We start from the raw sequence: 19368 nt of genomic DNA on the forward strand, positions 1-19368 counted from the left end.
TTTTTTTTTTATAAAGGATGACAAAAAAGAGAATTTTAAGTACAAAACGTATTCAAGAACTAAAGAAGAGTCGCGGAAGTTTAATATTTCAAGGTTTCATTGACTTATATGGCTGTTACCAAATATCAGTTATTTTAATTTTCAGGGTCTGCAGAAAGTTAATAGAACACGACTAGACATTCAAAATAGCACTCATGGATCGCATATATCCAAGGGGTGGAACTAAAATACCCAGACGATGGTATGCATCTAGTAAATGAGATATGCAGCCTACGCAAACGGAAGTGAAAAAAACAGGCCAGGTTATATAAGCATGGAAACAGATCAATAATTCCTTGCTTGCCCGATGTGGTCGTAAACATCCACGGACCTCTGCAGAAGATTGTGAGAAGCTATGACATCTTGAGATTGACATCCCCACCCTACATTTTCCTATCTATCTGTCTTCTTTACTCTCAGCCTTACCATCGTTACTCGAAGCAAGAAAATTAATTCTGCTTGTTCGATAAATTTTCTCCGAACACTCGCCCTCTAAATATTTTTATGGCGTTTCTAATAAATGTAAAATGCTTAATAAATTCACGGAGCAATCGAATTACGAAAAATTCATTTCTACATCCTTATTATTCTAAAGTTCAACATTTTAAATTTCCCAATTTAATTTCTAAATCCGAACAATCGTCGAGTGCCATGTCAATCGACCGAATAAGGTTTCACTGTCAGAGGGAAACAGATTTACGCGTGGCAAAAATGGTTCTGGTAATAAGTTCGGTGGTTCTCGTTTAATATCCCGTGTAGAAGTTATTAAACGCTGACTATAAGCCGATTAAGGCGTTTCACGAGCCGGAAACCCGAGTCCTGATCCTTTCGAAAAACCTCCGTCTAGAGTCGACCGTGTTTCATTGTGGTAAACTAACTTGCACTATCAAAACTTGTGGAAAAAACGTATCCTTGTAGTTCTTCAATAAGAAAATTTAATACTAATTCCTTTTTAATCCAATTCGACTAATTATTGTTTTCCACGATATCTACTAATATCTACTCCTACACGTTATTTCTCTTCGGGCAATTTTAACAGCCCTTTTCGACTTTATTTTTATTACGTAACATCGCGATATTTCGGTTTCCTTTCTTGAATTTTGTATTTTAATTTATTTCCTAGTAGCACGTTTCTCACGTGTTTTTATTGCCAAAACGACTTAGATCAAATTTAGTGAAAAGTGCAGCAGAACGAAAAATCGATAGATGTGCTTCGAAATCGAACGAGATTCGAGCCAGATTGAATCTGAAGTTGAATTAGAAATCAGAACAATGCACCCGTTGCGAAAGACTAACATAATGGAAAAAAGTTGAGGAAAAATCTGAGAGGTGGCTATCCAGATGTCCAAACTGGTCTAGTACAGAAAGTCTATCGAGATTGGAATGTCGAAGGGGCTGTTTCAGTTGAGGTGCGTTTATTTTCACGGGCGAGCTGCCAACTGGTGCGATACACAGCACGTAATAGCGACGCTTCGCTTCCACTGAGTCGCGTTTTGTTAATGTTTTACGAAATTTTTCGCTGCACCGAATCGCCATAAAACTTGCATCCACGTGCTTGGCTTCATTCTCAATGAATCTGACACAGCAATATTTTCAGGCTTCCGAGAGTATATATTATGCATCTGATTGTACGGATTATTTTATAATCCTAACCTTACAAGACATTCGGAAACAAAACGAACCTCGTTATACGCCGTTTACAAAATTTACGGAGTCGTATCTGGTGTCATTTCGACTTTAATATCCACTGCCTGTTTTCGAAATTCTCGTTTTTCTTACGACCGCCTTAAAGAATTTTATTCGTATGTGGTATAACAAAAAAAAAAAAAAAACAATCATTTACAGGAAAAATTGCGGATTGATTTGGAATTCATAAGGTTAGAATTCCTAACCTAGTTGCAAGAAATTTTCCACATAAAGTAAATCACCTGCGTATGAATTATCTAAATTTATGTTTTAACGATAAGCTTTTCAGGTACAAAAAGCTAACTATCAGCTGAATAATTTAGCGACATCGTTAAACCTCCACCTGTGCTATTACATACGAATTTCATATCAGAGTGCCGCGTAATCAGCGCAATGAATTATCCAATGTCCTCTATTTTCATCTCGCGAAGATTAATCTTGACTAATCGATGAGGAAATACTTTCATCCTGGCGATATAGCCGGTAAAAACAGATATCGCTGTAATCGTCAAGGTAAGCTACGATTTAATTTTTTGTCCAAATTGGGTCTGAAGGAGGCGTATAACATACTGTCAATAATTTCACTCGGCTAATAATTCGATATCCGCTAATGAATAGAGGATTATCAATGTGTCTGTTGTAAAACTGGTTTCGCTCTTGGAATTCATTTTCCGCGCATGTACACGCACACGTTTGCTTTCAATGGAAAATCCTTTGGATAGACGATAATTCTTAACCTGTGCGAAACTTAGCTATTTGCGCAATTACAATTTACGATGCCAATAAAACCATTACAGGGTGTTTCAGATATTTATGTATGTTTGTGTGTTTCGAAACATCATCGATACTTATTCCTACGTTATCGATCCAATTCTATAATTCTGCGATTCGAGAATCCTAAAGTTCCAGAGATTTCGAGTTCCAAGGTTATGGAGTTCCGAGGTTATGGAGTTCCGAGGCTATGGAGTTCCGAGGCTATGGAGTTCCGAGGCTATGGAGTTCCGAGGCTATGGAGTTCCGAGGCTATGGAGTTCCGAGGCTATGGAGTTCCGAGGCTATGGAGTTCCGAGGCTATGGAGTTCCGAGGCTATGGAGTTCCGGCTATGGAGTTCCGAGGCTATGGAGTTCCGAGGCTATGGAGTTCCGAGGCTATGGAGTTCCGAGGCTATGGAGTTCCGAGGCTATGGAGTTCCGAGGCTATGGAGTTCCGAGGCTATGGAGTTCCGAGGCTATGGAGTTCCGAGGCTATGGAGTTCCAAAGCTATGGAGTTCCAAAGCTATGGAGTTCCAAGGCTATGGAGTTCCAAAGTTATGGAGTTCCGGAGTTTCTGAGATTTGGGAATTCCAAAATTTTAGAGTTCCGAAATTCTCAAGCTTTAGAGTTCTAGAGTTCCGGAGTTAGAAATTTTTGGAGTCCCAGAGCTTTAAAGTTTCGGAGTTGCAGAACGCTGAAATGAAATAATTCTAGAACTCTGGAAATACCAAAACTAGAACTTGATACGATAATTATTCGCAGCATTAGTAAAATCTATGAAACGATTTAAAGCATGTTTTTCCATATTTTCCCTGCAAGACTAAACTATTCCTTGTATTTTTCTTGATACTTTCTAGTAGGTAAAAATCATCCAAAAAGTATTGAACAAGCTTGCTTTCATATTTCCTATTCCATCGGACGATAATATGTTTTTCATGGAGAAACAAGGCAGTATGCATGAGAAATTTATCTACCATAACATCACTTTGATACATATTTAGGTGAACGATGTAGAGAGAACATTAAAAATAACGATCCTCCCTAGGCATATGTGAGAGTGGCGAGTTCATCTACACAACTAGAGAGTCTCTCGCTTAGGGATGCATAGAATTTTACAGAAGCATCATTCTCGCATTCATCGGTCCGCACGACTTGAATACTTTTCCAATATTTTTCACTTACACACGATGGACGAGCTCTGTGGAGGCGACTGCGCCCACAATTTTCTTCTCTATGCTTTCATAATTAATGACGAATGAACGCTACATAATTTTCAATTAAATACTTTATATTAACTTTCGAAGAGAATCCTATTTAAATATACGTAATTATAAGATTTTAATATTACCATCATAAAACATTTTTCAGATATCATATAAATTAATACGATAGAATATTAAGGGATTAAATACAATGATCCTGTACTATTTAAATATTGTTTAATAATTCATCTGCTCCTTGCAAAATCAGAGATACTGTACGATAATTAATCCATATCCAATTATTGAATTTTCCATCGAGCATTTAAAGTTTCGCACCTTGCAGAAATATTCGCGGACTTTCGTCGCCAATGTTCGAAACGTTGCATTCGAATCGACGAAATGAAAGAGAGCGATTGCAGCGCGCCACTTTATCATGCGAGTAACATTGCCATTTTTTTCTGCAACGTCGAGCAACCTTTAGCCTCCCCATGAAGGAGTATCACATCTCTTGAAAACTCCTTCCATTTCTTCGCTTTCCTTAGAAAACACCTTGACCCGTGATATTTCCACCGCGTTGTAGACGGGATAAAACTAGAAATTTATCGTCGGACGTTACCTTATAGCATGGTAAAGATAGAGGAAAAATTGATCAAAAATTGCACTGTTTATAACGATGTTTCTCATGGCACTGATTAATGCCTATCGTATCTTTAAATCCTTTAAATATCCCTGAAACTATGTACCTAGAATATGTACTATTTAATTTCATTTACATAGAACTGAGTATAGGTAAACGGAAAATAATTTTTGGAATTCTATTGAAAATCATTTTGAAACTCTATCTGCCAACTATATTGCATTAGATAATCAATGCTGAAAAGGGGCGATAAAGCATTCAATTATATGTAATTCAAGAGAATAACATGGTTCGCTTTTGAGAGTAATGAAAGCCGGCTAGATTGACTTGCTGTAACTTGATTAAACTGAGTGGAGGCTTTAATGAAGCTACTGAGCATTAATAACTGACAGTCTTTGGTCAACGTGTTTCTAATCGTAGCAAAGTGTGCCTATGGGAACCATATGTATGGTTGTTTGCACGAAGACTGAAGTAAAGAGAATTTGAAGAAACGTTTAAAGAGTGGAACTTGATTCAATTTTAGAGAATTTGAAGTGTCCATCGATCGCTGTGTATACGATACCCCACAATAATTAATGCTTTACCATCAAACTTGCCGCATCCCATAATGGAGGAACGTTACAAAATGGCCGACCTTAATAGAAGACACATTAAGGGGACAATTTTCAAAGCGCCGGCTCATTATCACATAAATGTCAGTTGTGTGATATTAGAATTATGGCTTATTCTTCGCACGACGTATACATCAATTTCTCCCTAGATCCATCTTTTTAAAAAGCTGAATTAACAAATTTGAGATACTATAGTAGTGGACTATTGGAATATTTTTCACAAGTATTTACATTCTTCTGGTATTTTTGGGAATTGTTATTTTGAATTTGTTTGAACTAGTTTGGACTAGTTACGTTTCTTCTTGACTGATCATTATCAGAAATTGCTAATCAGTACTTAGATAATATTCTGCAACGGGAATCATTCAATAATGGATTTGAAGTTATTTGAAGTGGTTTACGTTAGATTAATGAAATAACCTATCTTTATTTCAGCTATTTCTGAAACAAGAATTATACATTTTTTAATAACCGATAATTATCTGCAATTATCAGTTAGTAGCTCTTAACACAAAGGAACCAAATCTTCCATCTAGTCATTTCCAGGAATTATTTACATTTTCTGGTAACTACTAATGATAAATACTAATTTAAGAACCATCAAAATTATTTATTGAGTAGTTGATATGAACTTGTTTGACGTGGTTTGAATTATATTTTTTTTTTTTTTTACCATCTACGATCGGCAATGTTTTAAGCAAACTGAAGTTCGTATGACGAACTAACATGGCAAACGGCTTCAAACAAGCTCAAACAAATTTTTAGGATACAGTCCTGAGCATTGATCTCTTCGCACATGTTCCTCGACTGTATCGGTGAACTGGCTGAACAAGGTATTGTGATAAACGGAACGAAATACAGTGTGTAGAAAAGAAATGAATGCGCGTGAAGCTTTTCGAGCGATAAAAATTGTTTTACAATAACGCGCGTCACGTGCACTGAACAGGAAGCAAGGGAAACGAAATGCAAAACACGGTTGCCACCAATGGGCGCAGACAGAGGAGAGGTAATCGTTTAAGCTTGGGCCTGGACATTATTTGAATAAACTTCAATAACTCATTTTCAACATTATCATTCAAATAACGCGTTCCCCTCTTTCCGTCAGATGATGCTTTTTCACGTTAGAGGAATTATTTATCTTAATTGCTATTTTACCAAATTTAAATCATTTTATTTGTATAGGTTTCCTAACCTAACCTACCCATTCCTAACCTATTTACGACCATTGTCAACTCTTGAATTTGAAACTATTTGGTTTCGTGTTTCAAGCTAATTGAACGATTCAAAACCACTTTTATCAGTAGCAACTTTTTTTCTAATACTCAAACAGCACTCTGACTATAGAAACAGTTTCTATTTCACCAATATTAAATCATTTTATCGGTACACGATACATACATAACCTAACCTGCCTATTCCTAACCCATTTATAATCGTAATTAAGTTTCAGATTACAAGCGATTAGAACTAATTAACCAATCTAAAGCCATCGTGATCAATAGCAATTATTTTTCCAATAAATAACGCTCTGATTACAAAAGTTTCTCTTCCAGAAGAGAGAATGAAAAACGATTATTTCCAGCTTTACAGAATGTTGAATGTTTGAGTTTTGCGAAATAACGCGATAACGAGAATACAGTAAGGGGACGACGAATCGAATATTCAGTGTAGTATCATCGAAATGACCCAATTACAAGTTGCGGAGCCCAGTGCAAACTCCACGTCCACCGGAAATGGAGTGTGCAAGTTAGAGACCGTTCCAGTCGATGCACCTTACGGCTACGTAAACGTTTTACACCAACTACCACGCCGCAGCGCGGCTTCAAATACTGTTATACTGATTTTACGCTGCTAACAAACTGGCAAATTTGTTGCTGGCGGCAGGAAAACCTGAATGGCAGCTCGGTTTCATAATTTTCACCTCGCGCATCTAAATCAATTTCAGACCTCTGTAAATTTGTAGTCATTGAAACTGACGTAACCACTTTATTATCAATTGTTGAGTGTTTACACGTCTATTATCGAAATTGAGCAAAGTTCATTTTATTTCTGGAAAAATATACCAAATTAATACTTTGCTCCATGCACAATTTTTTATTTGCCAGTTTTTAATTCATATTGTTGGTTCTTCGTTATAGGTTATGTTAAACGGGTAACGATGCAGATTGTGTTAAATTATATGTTAAAAATTTCAAAAAAGCTTTAGGTTAGTTAAAATTAATTTCACTTATCTTCGAAAGTACCTAAATTTCATCTTTGACGATATTTAAATCAACTTCGATCATATTCAAATTTCTTGAATTCTTTGTTATTGTGCTTAGATTTTCCAACTAGAGAAACACCTGCGATTAATTAAGATATTACCCTCTCGTTGGCAACTAAGATTCCAAAGAATTAAGTTTGTTGATTGTATAATAAAGAACATGTACGTAATCCCAAGCTATGCTATGATAACACGTGCAAGATCCAAGGAAAAGTCGGGCAAACCCAAATCTAACCTCACTCTGTCCCTTCGCAAACTTAATCAAACCAAACGTTCCGACCAACCGAGGGGTGAAAATAAACGATGAAACTTTTCCAAAGGTTGATTCACGCTTATTAAACGAAGCCAACAAGTACAACTTTGAAACCCATCCTCACAGAGAAACCGAGAGCGAGACTAACCCAGAAAATTGGAGTCCTGTACACGCAGGGTATTTCGAAGAATTTGGAAAAATCCTGGCTCCCTATTTTCCCTCTATTTATTCCCTCGGTTCTGGCGCCTCTCCACACACCCCTTTTCTCATCTCGTAAACAATATTTCCGCTCGTCTCTGGCTCGTCCTCGTTTGACCAGTTTGCAGGGTGGAACGAGAGAGGGCAAAGGGAGAGAACAGGGTGGCCTGAATGATTAGAGAGAAACGCAGGGGACAGAGAATATACCGTATAGACCAGCGTGATAAAAGAGGAGGGACGTACGAGCGTAAATCGTGTGGCAGAGCGAGACGGTAGGCGGTGGAAATAAAAATGGCGACAAGGAAAGCACAATGCGGAGGAGAGAAAGGCGAATTGAGAGGACAGAGACAGTTGGGTGGATGGAGGAGGCAAGTGGTAGGGGAATGAAATGGTTATACAGGGTGTTAGAAATGCTCGTCAAAGGGAGTTCATGTGTTAGGTTATGTTTTGATAACGTGAAAATTGTAATTAGACAAGGTAATGTATAAGAAGGTAAATCAAGTGGTAGGGGAATGAAATGGCTATACAGGATGTTACAAATGTTCTTCAAAGGGAGTTCACGTGTTTAGGTTATGTTTCGATAACGTGAAAATTGTAGTTAGACAGGGTAATGTATAAGAAAGTAAATCAAGTGGTAGGGGAATGAAATGGCTATACAGGATGTTACAAATGTTCTTCAAAGGGAGTTCACGTGTTTAGGTTATGTTTTGATAACGTGAAAATTGTAGTTAGACAGGGTAATATATAAGAAGGTAAATCAAGTGGTAGGGGAATGAAATGGCTATACAGGATGTTACAAATGTTCTTCAAAGGGAGTTCACGTGTTTAGGTTATGTTTTGATAACGTGAAAATTGTAGTTAGACAGGGTAATATATAAGAAGGTAAATCAAGTGGTAGGGGAATGAAATGGCTATACAGGATGTTACAAATGTTCTTCAAAGGGAGTTCACGTGTTTAGGTTATGTTTTGATAACGTGAAAATTATAGTTAGACAGGGTAATGTATAAGAAGGTAAATCAAGTGGTAGGGGAATGAAATGGCTATACAGGGTGTTACAAATGTTCGTCAAAGGGAGTTCACGTGTTTAGGTTATGTTTTGATAACGTGAAAATTGTAGTTAGACAGGGTAATGTATAAGAAGGTAAATCAAGTGGTAGGGGAATGAAATGGCTATACAGGATGTTACAAATGTTCTTCAAAGGGAGTTCACGTGTTTAGGTTATGTTTTGATAACGTGAAAATTATAGTTAGACAGGGTAATGTATAAGAAGGTAAATCAAGTGGTAGGGGAATGAAATGGCTATACAGGGTGTTACAAATGTTCGTCAAAGGGAGTTCACGTGTTTAGGTTATGTTTTGATAACGTGAAAATTGTAGTTAGACAGGGTAATGTATAAGAAGGTAAATCAAGTGGTAGGGGAATGAAATGGCTATACAGGATGTTACAAATGTTCTTCAAAGGGAGTTCACGTGTTTAGGTTATGTTTTGATAACGTGAAAATTGTAGTTAGACAGGGTAATGTATAAGAAGGTAAATCAAGTGGTAGGGGAATGAAATGGCTATACAGGATGTTAGAAATGTTCCTCAAAGGGAGTTCACGTGTTTAGGTTATGTTTTGATAACGTGAAAATTGTAGTTAGACAGGGTAATGTATAAGAAGGTAAATGAAGTGGTAGGGGAATGAAATATGTTCAAGGAGATAATTAAAGATATTCATCAAATGAATTAACGTGTAGAGGTTAATTTTTAGAGATACGAAATTTGTAATTTGGTAGAGTAATATATTTATATGGGCTGAGCCCTGGTATATGAGATACGTGCGAGTCCAGGGAGTTTCTATGGCATAAAATAGGAAGCGAATTACATTTTGGAAGCTTCGATTCGAAGAAAAATCGGACGAACCGATGTTAAAGAATATAAAAGCATATTTCGTGTGAGTACTGCTATTCCACATTGCTACTATTCTTCGCCATCGCGTATCTTAGAAAATCCCAATCCCATTTCGTTAACCAGAAAACCACAATCTTCTAACCAAGACTTCTTTTCCGCAAAAGGGGAAGTCCACGGTTGTTTCTTTTCACATCGGGGACAAAGCAGCGGCGTTTCTACTCCAAAAGGTCTGTACGCTGTTAGAAAACGAACAAGCAACGATGAGAAAGAAAGCCGTAAATAAGAAGGACAAACTGAGAATGAAGTAGTACAGAGACGATAAAACGAAAGAAATTGTACGAAAAGGGGGTTGATAAAAAGGAAACGAAGGCCAAGAGAGGAAAGATAAAACCATACACACTCTGTCGCCAACACGCTTCTCCTGACGCCGCTTTATCCGGAAGTAGGGGAGGAGGGGCAGAGCTCTAGAATCGATAACCGCCCCTCTGCTACGTCGAAAGGGGTCGCCGCCACCCTCCTGGCACGGCTTTTAAAAGAGAGGAGGCTTCGAACACCAGGTCGTCCCCCAAGGGGGAAAAGCCGGCTGGTGAAGCGATGACGCCAACGATGACGATCATCGTCACACTTTTTTTTTTTTAATCATATCACAGACCACCTCTGCGTGTTTGCCTCTTTGTCAATTAAATAATATTTAGGGAAATTTCTTTTGTTTTCAGGCGATCTAGCGTGGTTTGTTGTAGAAATAGGGCACGAGAAACGATTGCACGTGTTTGACATAGTTTGAAGACCTTTTTAAATGCCTATAACGAGGAATGCTTTGGAGAACTGAAGCTTGAGAAGTCTACCCTCAAAGTGTTTTTGGAAAATTTCTTTCATTTCTAGGTGAGCTAGTGCGAATTCTTGTAAAATGGTTGTACATGTTTGATGTGGTTTGCAGTTTTTTTTTAAATGGTTATGGTAAGGAACATTTTGAAGAATAGAAGCCTGAGGAGATTGCCATCAAATGTAGAAATATGTGGGGAAATTGCTGGTTCTTTTGCTTTTGGATGGTCTGGTGTGGTTTATCGTAGAAACGTAGTTTAACACTGGTAATTTGTGCACATGTTTGATGTGGTTTGCAGATTTTTTTTAAATGGTTATGGTGAGGAACATTTTGAAGAATAGAAGCCTGAGGAGATCGCCATCAAATGTAGAAATATGTGGGGAAATTGCTGGTTCTTTTGCTTTTGGATGGTCTGGTGTGGTTTATCGTAGAAACGTAGTTTAACACTGGTAATCTGTGCACATGTTTGATGTGGTTTGCAGATTTTTTTTAAATGGTTATGGTGAGGAACATTTTGAAGAATAGAAGCCTGAGGAGATTGCCATCAAATGTAGAAATATGTGGGGAAATTGCTGGTTCTTTTGCTTTTGGATGGTCTGGTGTGGTTTATCGTAGAAACATAGTTTGACACTGGTAATCTGTGCACATGTTTGATGTGGTTTGCAGATTTTTTTTAAATGGTTATGGTGAGGAACATTTTGAAGAATAGAAGCCTGAGGAGATCGCCATCAAATGTAGAAATATGTGGGGAAATTGCTGGTTCTTTTGCTTTTGGATGGTCTGGTGTGGTTTATCGTAGAAACGTAGTTTAACACTGGTAATCTGCACATGTTTGATGTGGTTTGAAGGCTTCTTTAAATATTCATATTTAGAGAAACATTTTGAAGAATGATTTAAGTGTGCATTTGAGGAGATTGTCTTCGAGTGGGAGAGTATTTTTCAAAAAGTATTCGTTCTTTTGCTTCTAGTTTGTTTATTGTAGTTTAGTTTGATTTGCAGTTTTGTACAAATGTGTCATAGTTGTTTGTACAGTTTTAATGTGACCTTTTAAGTAGTTTGCTTAAGTTGATTTCTAAGTAACTTCACAGACTACTTCTGTAGTTGCCTTTCTGTGGATCAAATGTGGAATTATTTTGATAGAAGATCTATTCCACTTTAAATACTGATACAAATCTAACAGTTTCACAACTATATCTTCCTATTTTCATTAACTATCTTTTATTACTCATCTTATCCATACTTTGCTCTTCTACATGGACAAAAATGTAATAGCTCCCTAATCAAATTACTATAATTCACTTTCCATGATCAATATCAATATCATAGAGTCTTAAACAATTTCAAACTTCGCTCAAGTATTAAAAGGGAAGAAAGAGGAGAAAAAGACGACGAAGATGGATTGTATTTCTTATTAAGAGGCCCTTTAATAATTTCATGCAGCACTCAGAAAGATCTGCCTGGAACTTGGTGAAACTTAATGGAAATTCAAATACGAGATCGCGAATGATTTCAATTTGCATGAGAACAGGGGAATCAAGACCAAACCCATCGAAAGGATAAATCATGAATGTTCTATTTCTGTTAACAACGGTCGAGCGTGAGCAAGTGGGACGACCTAGTATTCTGAGCCTCCACAACTCAAGTCCTGAAAACGATTGCTTCAACTCACTGCACAACTTTGTATTGCATACAACATTCCAATTAAGTTTCTAGTCGTCCCTTTCTCACTGCAACCTGTGTTTAATTCAGAATCTTCATGGAAGTATGCAACTGTTAATATGAAATATGCAAGGACGGATCGCTCACAGAGAATGAAAGAAAAGTAAAGCGATGAAGCGAATTAGTAGTAGCAATAATCTCACAGAATTTCTAATTGTGGAAAGTGCAAGTAGTGATTTATTCATAGCCACGCGTTCAGAAGAAATTTCATTCAATTTAATAAGCTTGTGGATTTCATTTGGTTTCAGTTTTAACCAAGTCAGATGTAAGATACAAGTTCTACCATGAAGAGTGAAGCCTCAGGTTCTTTGCCCTTTATTATTTCTTTATTTTATTTTACTTTTGGCAATAGAAGATCTTAGATTCTTTAATTTAAACCTTGAGATCTTTGATTTTATTCATGACAGGTCTTGGATTCCACAATTTCATCTGACTTTTACATAGAAAATCCGATGCTTGTTGTTCTTATGTAGTATACAGTGCCTGGGTAGTTTCAGTTTAATCGATTTAAAATCTTCAACCCTATTCTTTTAATCGTTTTCGTAGAAAATAAGATCTGACATTTTTACGTTTTGCTTGACAGAACTATATTCCAAAGTTTCAATCAGCCTGGAAACAACTAGACACAGAACAGCGTCAAAAGAGCCAATACAATTCCCTGTCCCTATCTTTCAACAAGCAGATATTACTAAATCCATCAACCGTCTGCATCATTTACTTGAAACAGCAAAAAAGCAGGACAGACAGAGACACGAAGATAGAGAAGATTAAAAGGAAGGAATCATGCGAGCACTGGCAACGATCCAGCGAGGACAAGAGTGCATAGGACACGAGTATACAACGGCGAAGCTGTCCTACGACTACGATTTCCAATCTTCCTCATCTTATGGCACGTGTAAGCTAATCATCAGACTGCTGATTTTTACGCGAATTTTGCGCGAAATTTGTACATACAAAAATATAAGTAGAATATTAATAAAGATACAAATAATAAAAACAACTAAAAAATACACTACAAAGAAAATACGAAGAAATAAAATATAATATACAAAAAAAAAGAACATTAACTGTAGCTTGCAATGGGTGTAACAAATCTCTACCAGATGTCTGTATCTTTTAGTTGCTACCATAAAGATATGAAATTGGGTAAACAGCGGCAGTAAAGAAGTCAGTGGTCCTAAATAAATAGCGAGACGTGACACGATATTTTCAAAATTTTCTCGGCCACCAGTTGAAGATCGCAGGTCCAGGGCGATGATTGCGAGCTTTGTAATTTCAGGTCACGCTCGTTAATGATCCCTCGAGCACGGAATAAACGTGACGCTCCATCGACGAATTCAATTGCGTCCAATGGAATTTACATGGTTTCCTGTATTAACAGAGCGACGCCGGGTGACGGTGACGACCTCAGCCCTCGGAAATGTCCGAATAAGTTTGCCCTGATGTCGCCTGAATTTAGTTACTTAGTTACTTAGTTACTTTGGATCGATGTTGCGTTCAATTGGTAGTTGTTAGGGAGATTTCAATGGTGTTTGTACCTTGATTTTGATGTTATTACTGGCTTCTTAGTAATGGTAGTGGTTATTGTTGCTAGTGGTAATTTTCTAATTTACTGATGCTGCTGTAAGACCTATGGATGTAAAATTTTATTGAAATTTATGATATCCCATGATCTAACAGAATTAGTTAGAATGGAATAATCTTATCTTCAATATCTTTAAATAATAATATTAATAATAATATAATCTGAATGTTAAATAAGGTTATTTAACTAACCTTATTTAACACCTAACCTAACTTACATGGAACTTATTCCTAGGAGCCATTATGAACTCAAAAATATAGCAGTTGTGGCAACTCAAAAACACGATACAATGTTTATAATCGTATTAATTGTGTTGACCGGTCATGCTGCTTTTGCAATTGAATAATCTCTGGATCCGTGGCTCAGGAACTCTCTATTTCCCTCCTAGAGAGAAACGAGCCGCAGGTTCAGCGGAACGTGTCCTCGAATTAATAAAGATGATCATGCTAATCAGTAGAGAACGTGGCGTCTGAAAGATCCGCGACTGTATCGCTTGAGCGTGGCGCAGCCAGTGTGGAGCCGTGTAATTAAACGGGGTTCGTTGAACCTGCGCCGAGTTTGCTGAATCCGACCGTGTTCGTTTTCACCTCCTCGCGATTCTTCTCTCTGACAGTTGAATTATGACCAATACTCGTCTCGTTCCACTATTTCTCTCTTCGATCTTTTCTCTAAAATTAGTTTCGCCGCTGGAAACGTTCGAACGGTTAGAAAAGTTATCCCGTCGGTTTGCAAGTTGCCGAGAATTCGAAGTTTTTTCAGTCGGTAACCGGTGAATGTGGTGTCGTCTCTTCTTTAGGAAAGTCGAAAAGATGTTTGATAGGTGGCGGAGTGGTGGCTGACGAATCTAGGTTAGGTTAAGTTCTAGTTTTCTGGTATCGAGGGCGCTGACACTTGAGAAGGTTGAGTTAAGTCTTTTATCCTCGATGTACAATATATCCCTGATTTATTAGGTACTAGAATGATTATGGAGAATGTGGTACACTTGGAACATCATTGGCAACTGAAATAAGGATTCTTCGGTAATTATACGGGTAATTTGGTAATTATAAGAGATAAAAATTCTTTGGTTTATACAGATCCTAGAATCTTTAATCTTTGAATTTCTGGAATATGTGGTACACTGAGAAAATTGTTGGAAATTGAGCTAAGGATTCTTTGACAATTTACTTGCAAAGATCATTAACCTCTGATCTTTATATTTCTAGCTTATATTAAATAATTCTTTCGTTATTAAGGATTAAGAATTATCATCTCTTAGTTGGAATCTTTCATTAAACAGAATTAGAAACTCTTTTGGCCTCTGGTTTAACCTATTCTGGTATTTGGATTGTTAATTTTTCTATTGTCTTTCTTAATACAATATTCTTTACTTCCATAAATTTTTAATGAAAGAACATCCTAAGCTAATAGAATTCTGAACTAAATATTTTTAATTCTCAATTCTTCAATTCTATACAACACGTACTTAGTAACACCTTAATATTTTAGAATATAATCCAAAACTATTATATTTTCCTATAACCAGTAAGATATTCCATACTTTCATTACTGACAACATTGACACCATCAAAATGACTAGGATTGTTCACAAAATTACTAGCAATTGCTACCAATATTTAAGATTATATGGCAGATCAGTTAAGACATCTATAATACTCGTTAGTATCTAAATGCCAGGTAGATTGATCCATAATCTGATCTGAAAGAGGATCATCGTGCACGAATCAATCTTTTCGGGCAACGAATAATTGCCAGCTAGTCGACAGGAACAAAAATAGGAGTGGAAGAATTCTAGTGGTTTCTCGTGGAAACTTCCTCCCCTATGGTCGTTCCCTCTACTTTTCAGCCTGAATATAGCCAGGGATTAAAGCTACTACGGTTGTATTTCACGTTTCCAGAAACCAGGGATTTCCTGGATCCTTCGATTGTCACGTTCGTGCGCGTCAAGTGGAGCGATTCTCTCGGGAGATAAGACGGGAGATTATCCAAATTCGTGGAATATAGACTAACAAGCTGATGTCACTTGCAATACAGCCCTTTCTCCTGTCATTTTCATTTCCCCATCTTTTTTTTAATTTTTTTTTTTTTTTTTAAGTGACTTATAGGGATCTGAGCCATTTACATGGGTTTATCTAAGAGATAAACGGTTCATATAACAACGCACTGCTTCTCAACGCTATTTATATTGGCCAACAAAAAAGATTTGTTGGAAAGTAAAAAATTTGCCAAGGACTAACTAAAAAAAATTGCTAAATTTCCTACGAAGATATATAAAAAGCTGCTTTTCTATAGATTATTACAAAGGCTTTGATGGCTCATTATACATAGGAATTCAACAGATAAGACGTCTTCAAAATCCAAAATATAAAATATTTCCCGAATAAACAATCTAATTCTATATAAAAAAAAAAATCAAAAAGTGGCAGCTCTTACCTACCAAAACTCGATTCCTAAATAAATCGAGATATTGAGAACTCGTAGAGTGTGTCTATATTCGAACAGTTTTTATTGACCAGATTTCGCTGAATTTTCATTTACAGATGCTATTCCATACGAGCGGAGAATTAAGACTTTCTTTCTATGATACTAGTTGCACTTTCATACATTCTACAACGTTTTGTTATAGAACGTGCTATAGAAAATGTTCAGCCGCCAGAATTAGAAAGGGAAGGGAATAAAATTCCCTGTATTCGTTGGGAAGAAATCTTTCCCTCCAACGCTGGCGAACTCGTTCCAAGTTTGAAGAGTTGCAGCTACACTGGCGTAACCCGCGGAATCGTTGCACGAATGCGTTTAAAAACTTCTCGTCGACTCGTAAACTTTCTTGAATATTTAAACAACACCGACAACTTGGAAACAGAGAAGACGAAGCACCAACCGGGGCGGACAAAATGGGGTGGAGGAAAGGGTGCAGAGTTTTGCAACGAAGGAATTGCTTCGTGACGAATGCACCAACGGAGGAGGGGGTGAGAAGTGGAAGGAAAGCAAGAGAGGGGGGGAGAGAGAGAAAGAGAAAGAGGGAGAAAGAGAAAGAAGGAGAAAGAGAGTTCTCGTTAAACCAGGGAGAGGACGTCTAATATCCGTGCATCGAGGAGCAACGCAGGGCGGCCTTTGAGAATTTAAGGCCGGTTTTCATTAAAAGATCGAGCGCACCAGTGCGATGCGATGCGGCGACCGGGCGCTGAAGTAAATTCTAACTTCTGCCGCTTTCAATTATCGCGTCTCGCGGAAGAATCGCGGCACGAAAACACGCCCCGGCACCGGTGTCACCTAACCTAACAGGAAGCGAACGAATTAATGATGCAAAACGGTCGCCATTTTAACCGCCATGACGATGCGGAATGCAGTGAACAATAATCATGGAAATAATTATTGTCTGATCATGATCTTATTATTCGATGATATCATCAGTCTGTAAGTAGTATAAATGTAAACAATAACTCTGTCAATAATTGATAGAGGATTAGTGAAAATCCTCTTGCAAAAATAATTTTAATTTCCAATTTAAACATTTCTTTCTTTCTCTGAGAAACAATTTAAAAAAATCAACGGTCCAAATCATCCTGTAGCTTTGATTGTTCTATGTCAAGAACATATTGTATTGCATTGTTGTTTGACTTTTTACCGTTCTCTATTCTTTTAGTGAAATCTATTCTAATAATAATATTTCTGATAATAATCAGGATTTGGTTGAAGCGTCAATTTCTGACCACATGTATAGTCAGAAAATTTTTAGAGTTACATAAAATCTTTGTCCTTTGCTAAATGCCAATACAATATCTGACGAAACGGACGGGGAGATAAATGATTTCTGCATGGCACTTAAGAAAAGATGAGAGAATTGTTCCTCGTATCGATATTATTTACTTCAACGTTATCATGTATGGTTGGACAAAGATATGAATATTCAAAATATTTAAACTGCGTCAGAGAGTAGAGAAAATACTAACAAAGATATGATAAAGAGACTTTTACTCTCGTCGGATCCCCCGATATCAAGTTTCAGAAAGCTGCACATTATGTGCATCTTTTTATTTTTGTCCCGAATCCTTATCCAAATGCCGTATTGTGTAACGTGAGAACATAACCTGTAAACGTGCGAATGTGGCGTGTGATCCTGTTCTGTGAACGTTCGAATGTGGACTGCGAACATGTGAATGTGGCAAAAGTGGCCGGCGAATGTTGACTTTTATCCCGAATCCTCATTCAACTGCCGCACTGTGCGCCATTACTTTTATTAAGAACGGATCGCAACAAATAGCGTCGTGCGAAACGTCTTCAATTTTCTCTTACTTTGCTTTGTACTTATATTGTTTCGTTAATTACTGTCATTCGTTTTGTTCGTACCTAGTTTTAGTGAAAGGTCTTCTTTACTTTTTCCTTTTTTTTTCTAGCTGTGGAACAACTAACCTAACCTAACAATAACCTCTAATGTGTATAAACAAATCCTCAAAAGTAACCCCAGAGACAATCTCAGTTCCACTAATTTTCCAGATTATAAATCTTCTTCCAACAAAACTAACCCAAAACCTAACCACATATAACTCTAATATTCTAGTTCCATTAGAAAGTTCCATAGATAACACACTGATACCATAGATAACAATGGTACGTAACGAGCTTTTCAAATGTTAACTTTTCGTCTCACAAATTTAACTCAAATTACACACTTGTTTTAGGGAAACAAATCTCCAGATCTAGCTTTATAAAATCTTAACTATCCTAGCTCCATCATGAAATTCCCTAGACAAGGAACAGAATACCAATACGAAACATAAGTAATTTCTCCAATTATACATATTTTTCCCGGGAACAAATCTCCGGAACTAACTTCATATTCCCTAACATCCTAGTTCCACTAGTAAATTCCCTGGGCAAGCAACGCAATGGCAAACTATTTACCATATCGGAGAAACCGCAACTTGGGAGCGTAGCAATCCATAATTCAGTCAGAAGTTACAACCATTTAGGATTTATAAGGCTCTGAAAGGAACTGGCGGCCATAGAACCGACTAAGAATAGCTACTGACATCCTACTTTGCATTTCATTGCACGATTACCACACGTACATCGAGGCGAGCATGCCGCGTGTTTGCACAGTTGTATACAAGAGAAACGAATGCCACGGAAACATCGGTAAATCCAGCGACTGTTAATTGCAACGCGTGGCTGGTTTTCACGCTCGCGACATCACACGCCGTCGGACAAAAAGGAAACCCTGTAGAGGCTCGATGTGGCCATTCCAGGCACCGTTACGCCGTCCGTCGAACGAAAGGTATAGCTACTCGTGGGGATTGCGATCATGAAACGAGAAAATCAGCTTTTGTACCGGCCACTCAATTAGAGCAGAGGCGTTCGAACGAGCCGCGCTTTGACCTGGTTCAGGCCCAGTCTCGTTACACACTAGAAGCACTTTTGGCTTTTAGGATTGGTAGTTTTAGAACGTGATATATACAGAACTGATAACGTTGCTTATGGTTTTAGATTGATATATTTTTGCAGTTGTTCTATGTTAATATTAATTAAATTTATATCGCAAAGGTTTTTCGTACGTTAACACTGTTAACACTGTTTATATTATTAATGTTTCTAGATCTGAAAATCTTTCTTTATTGCAATGCCTTTTTACTAATATTGGGCAAAATTTTAATGTGTGTTGTGTCTTTAGAATTGATAGTCGTTATATATGTATAGGCGACATCGTCC

The 19368-nt window shown here is 37.3% G+C and overlaps 1 protein-coding gene across 2 annotated transcripts in view; it reads right to left on the reverse strand.

Moving 5' to 3' along the window:
* LOC117214269 overlaps positions 1 to 19368 on the reverse strand; it is an 82087-nt gene that overhangs the window by 27440 nt on the left and 35279 nt on the right. The window lies entirely within an intron of this gene.

This window comes from Bombus bifarius, unplaced genomic scaffold (genome assembly GCF_011952205.1).
Source record: "Bombus bifarius isolate JDL3187 unplaced genomic scaffold, Bbif_JDL3187 scf7180000009200, whole genome shotgun sequence".
Lineage (NCBI taxonomy): Eukaryota > Metazoa > Arthropoda > Insecta > Hymenoptera > Apidae > Bombus > Bombus bifarius.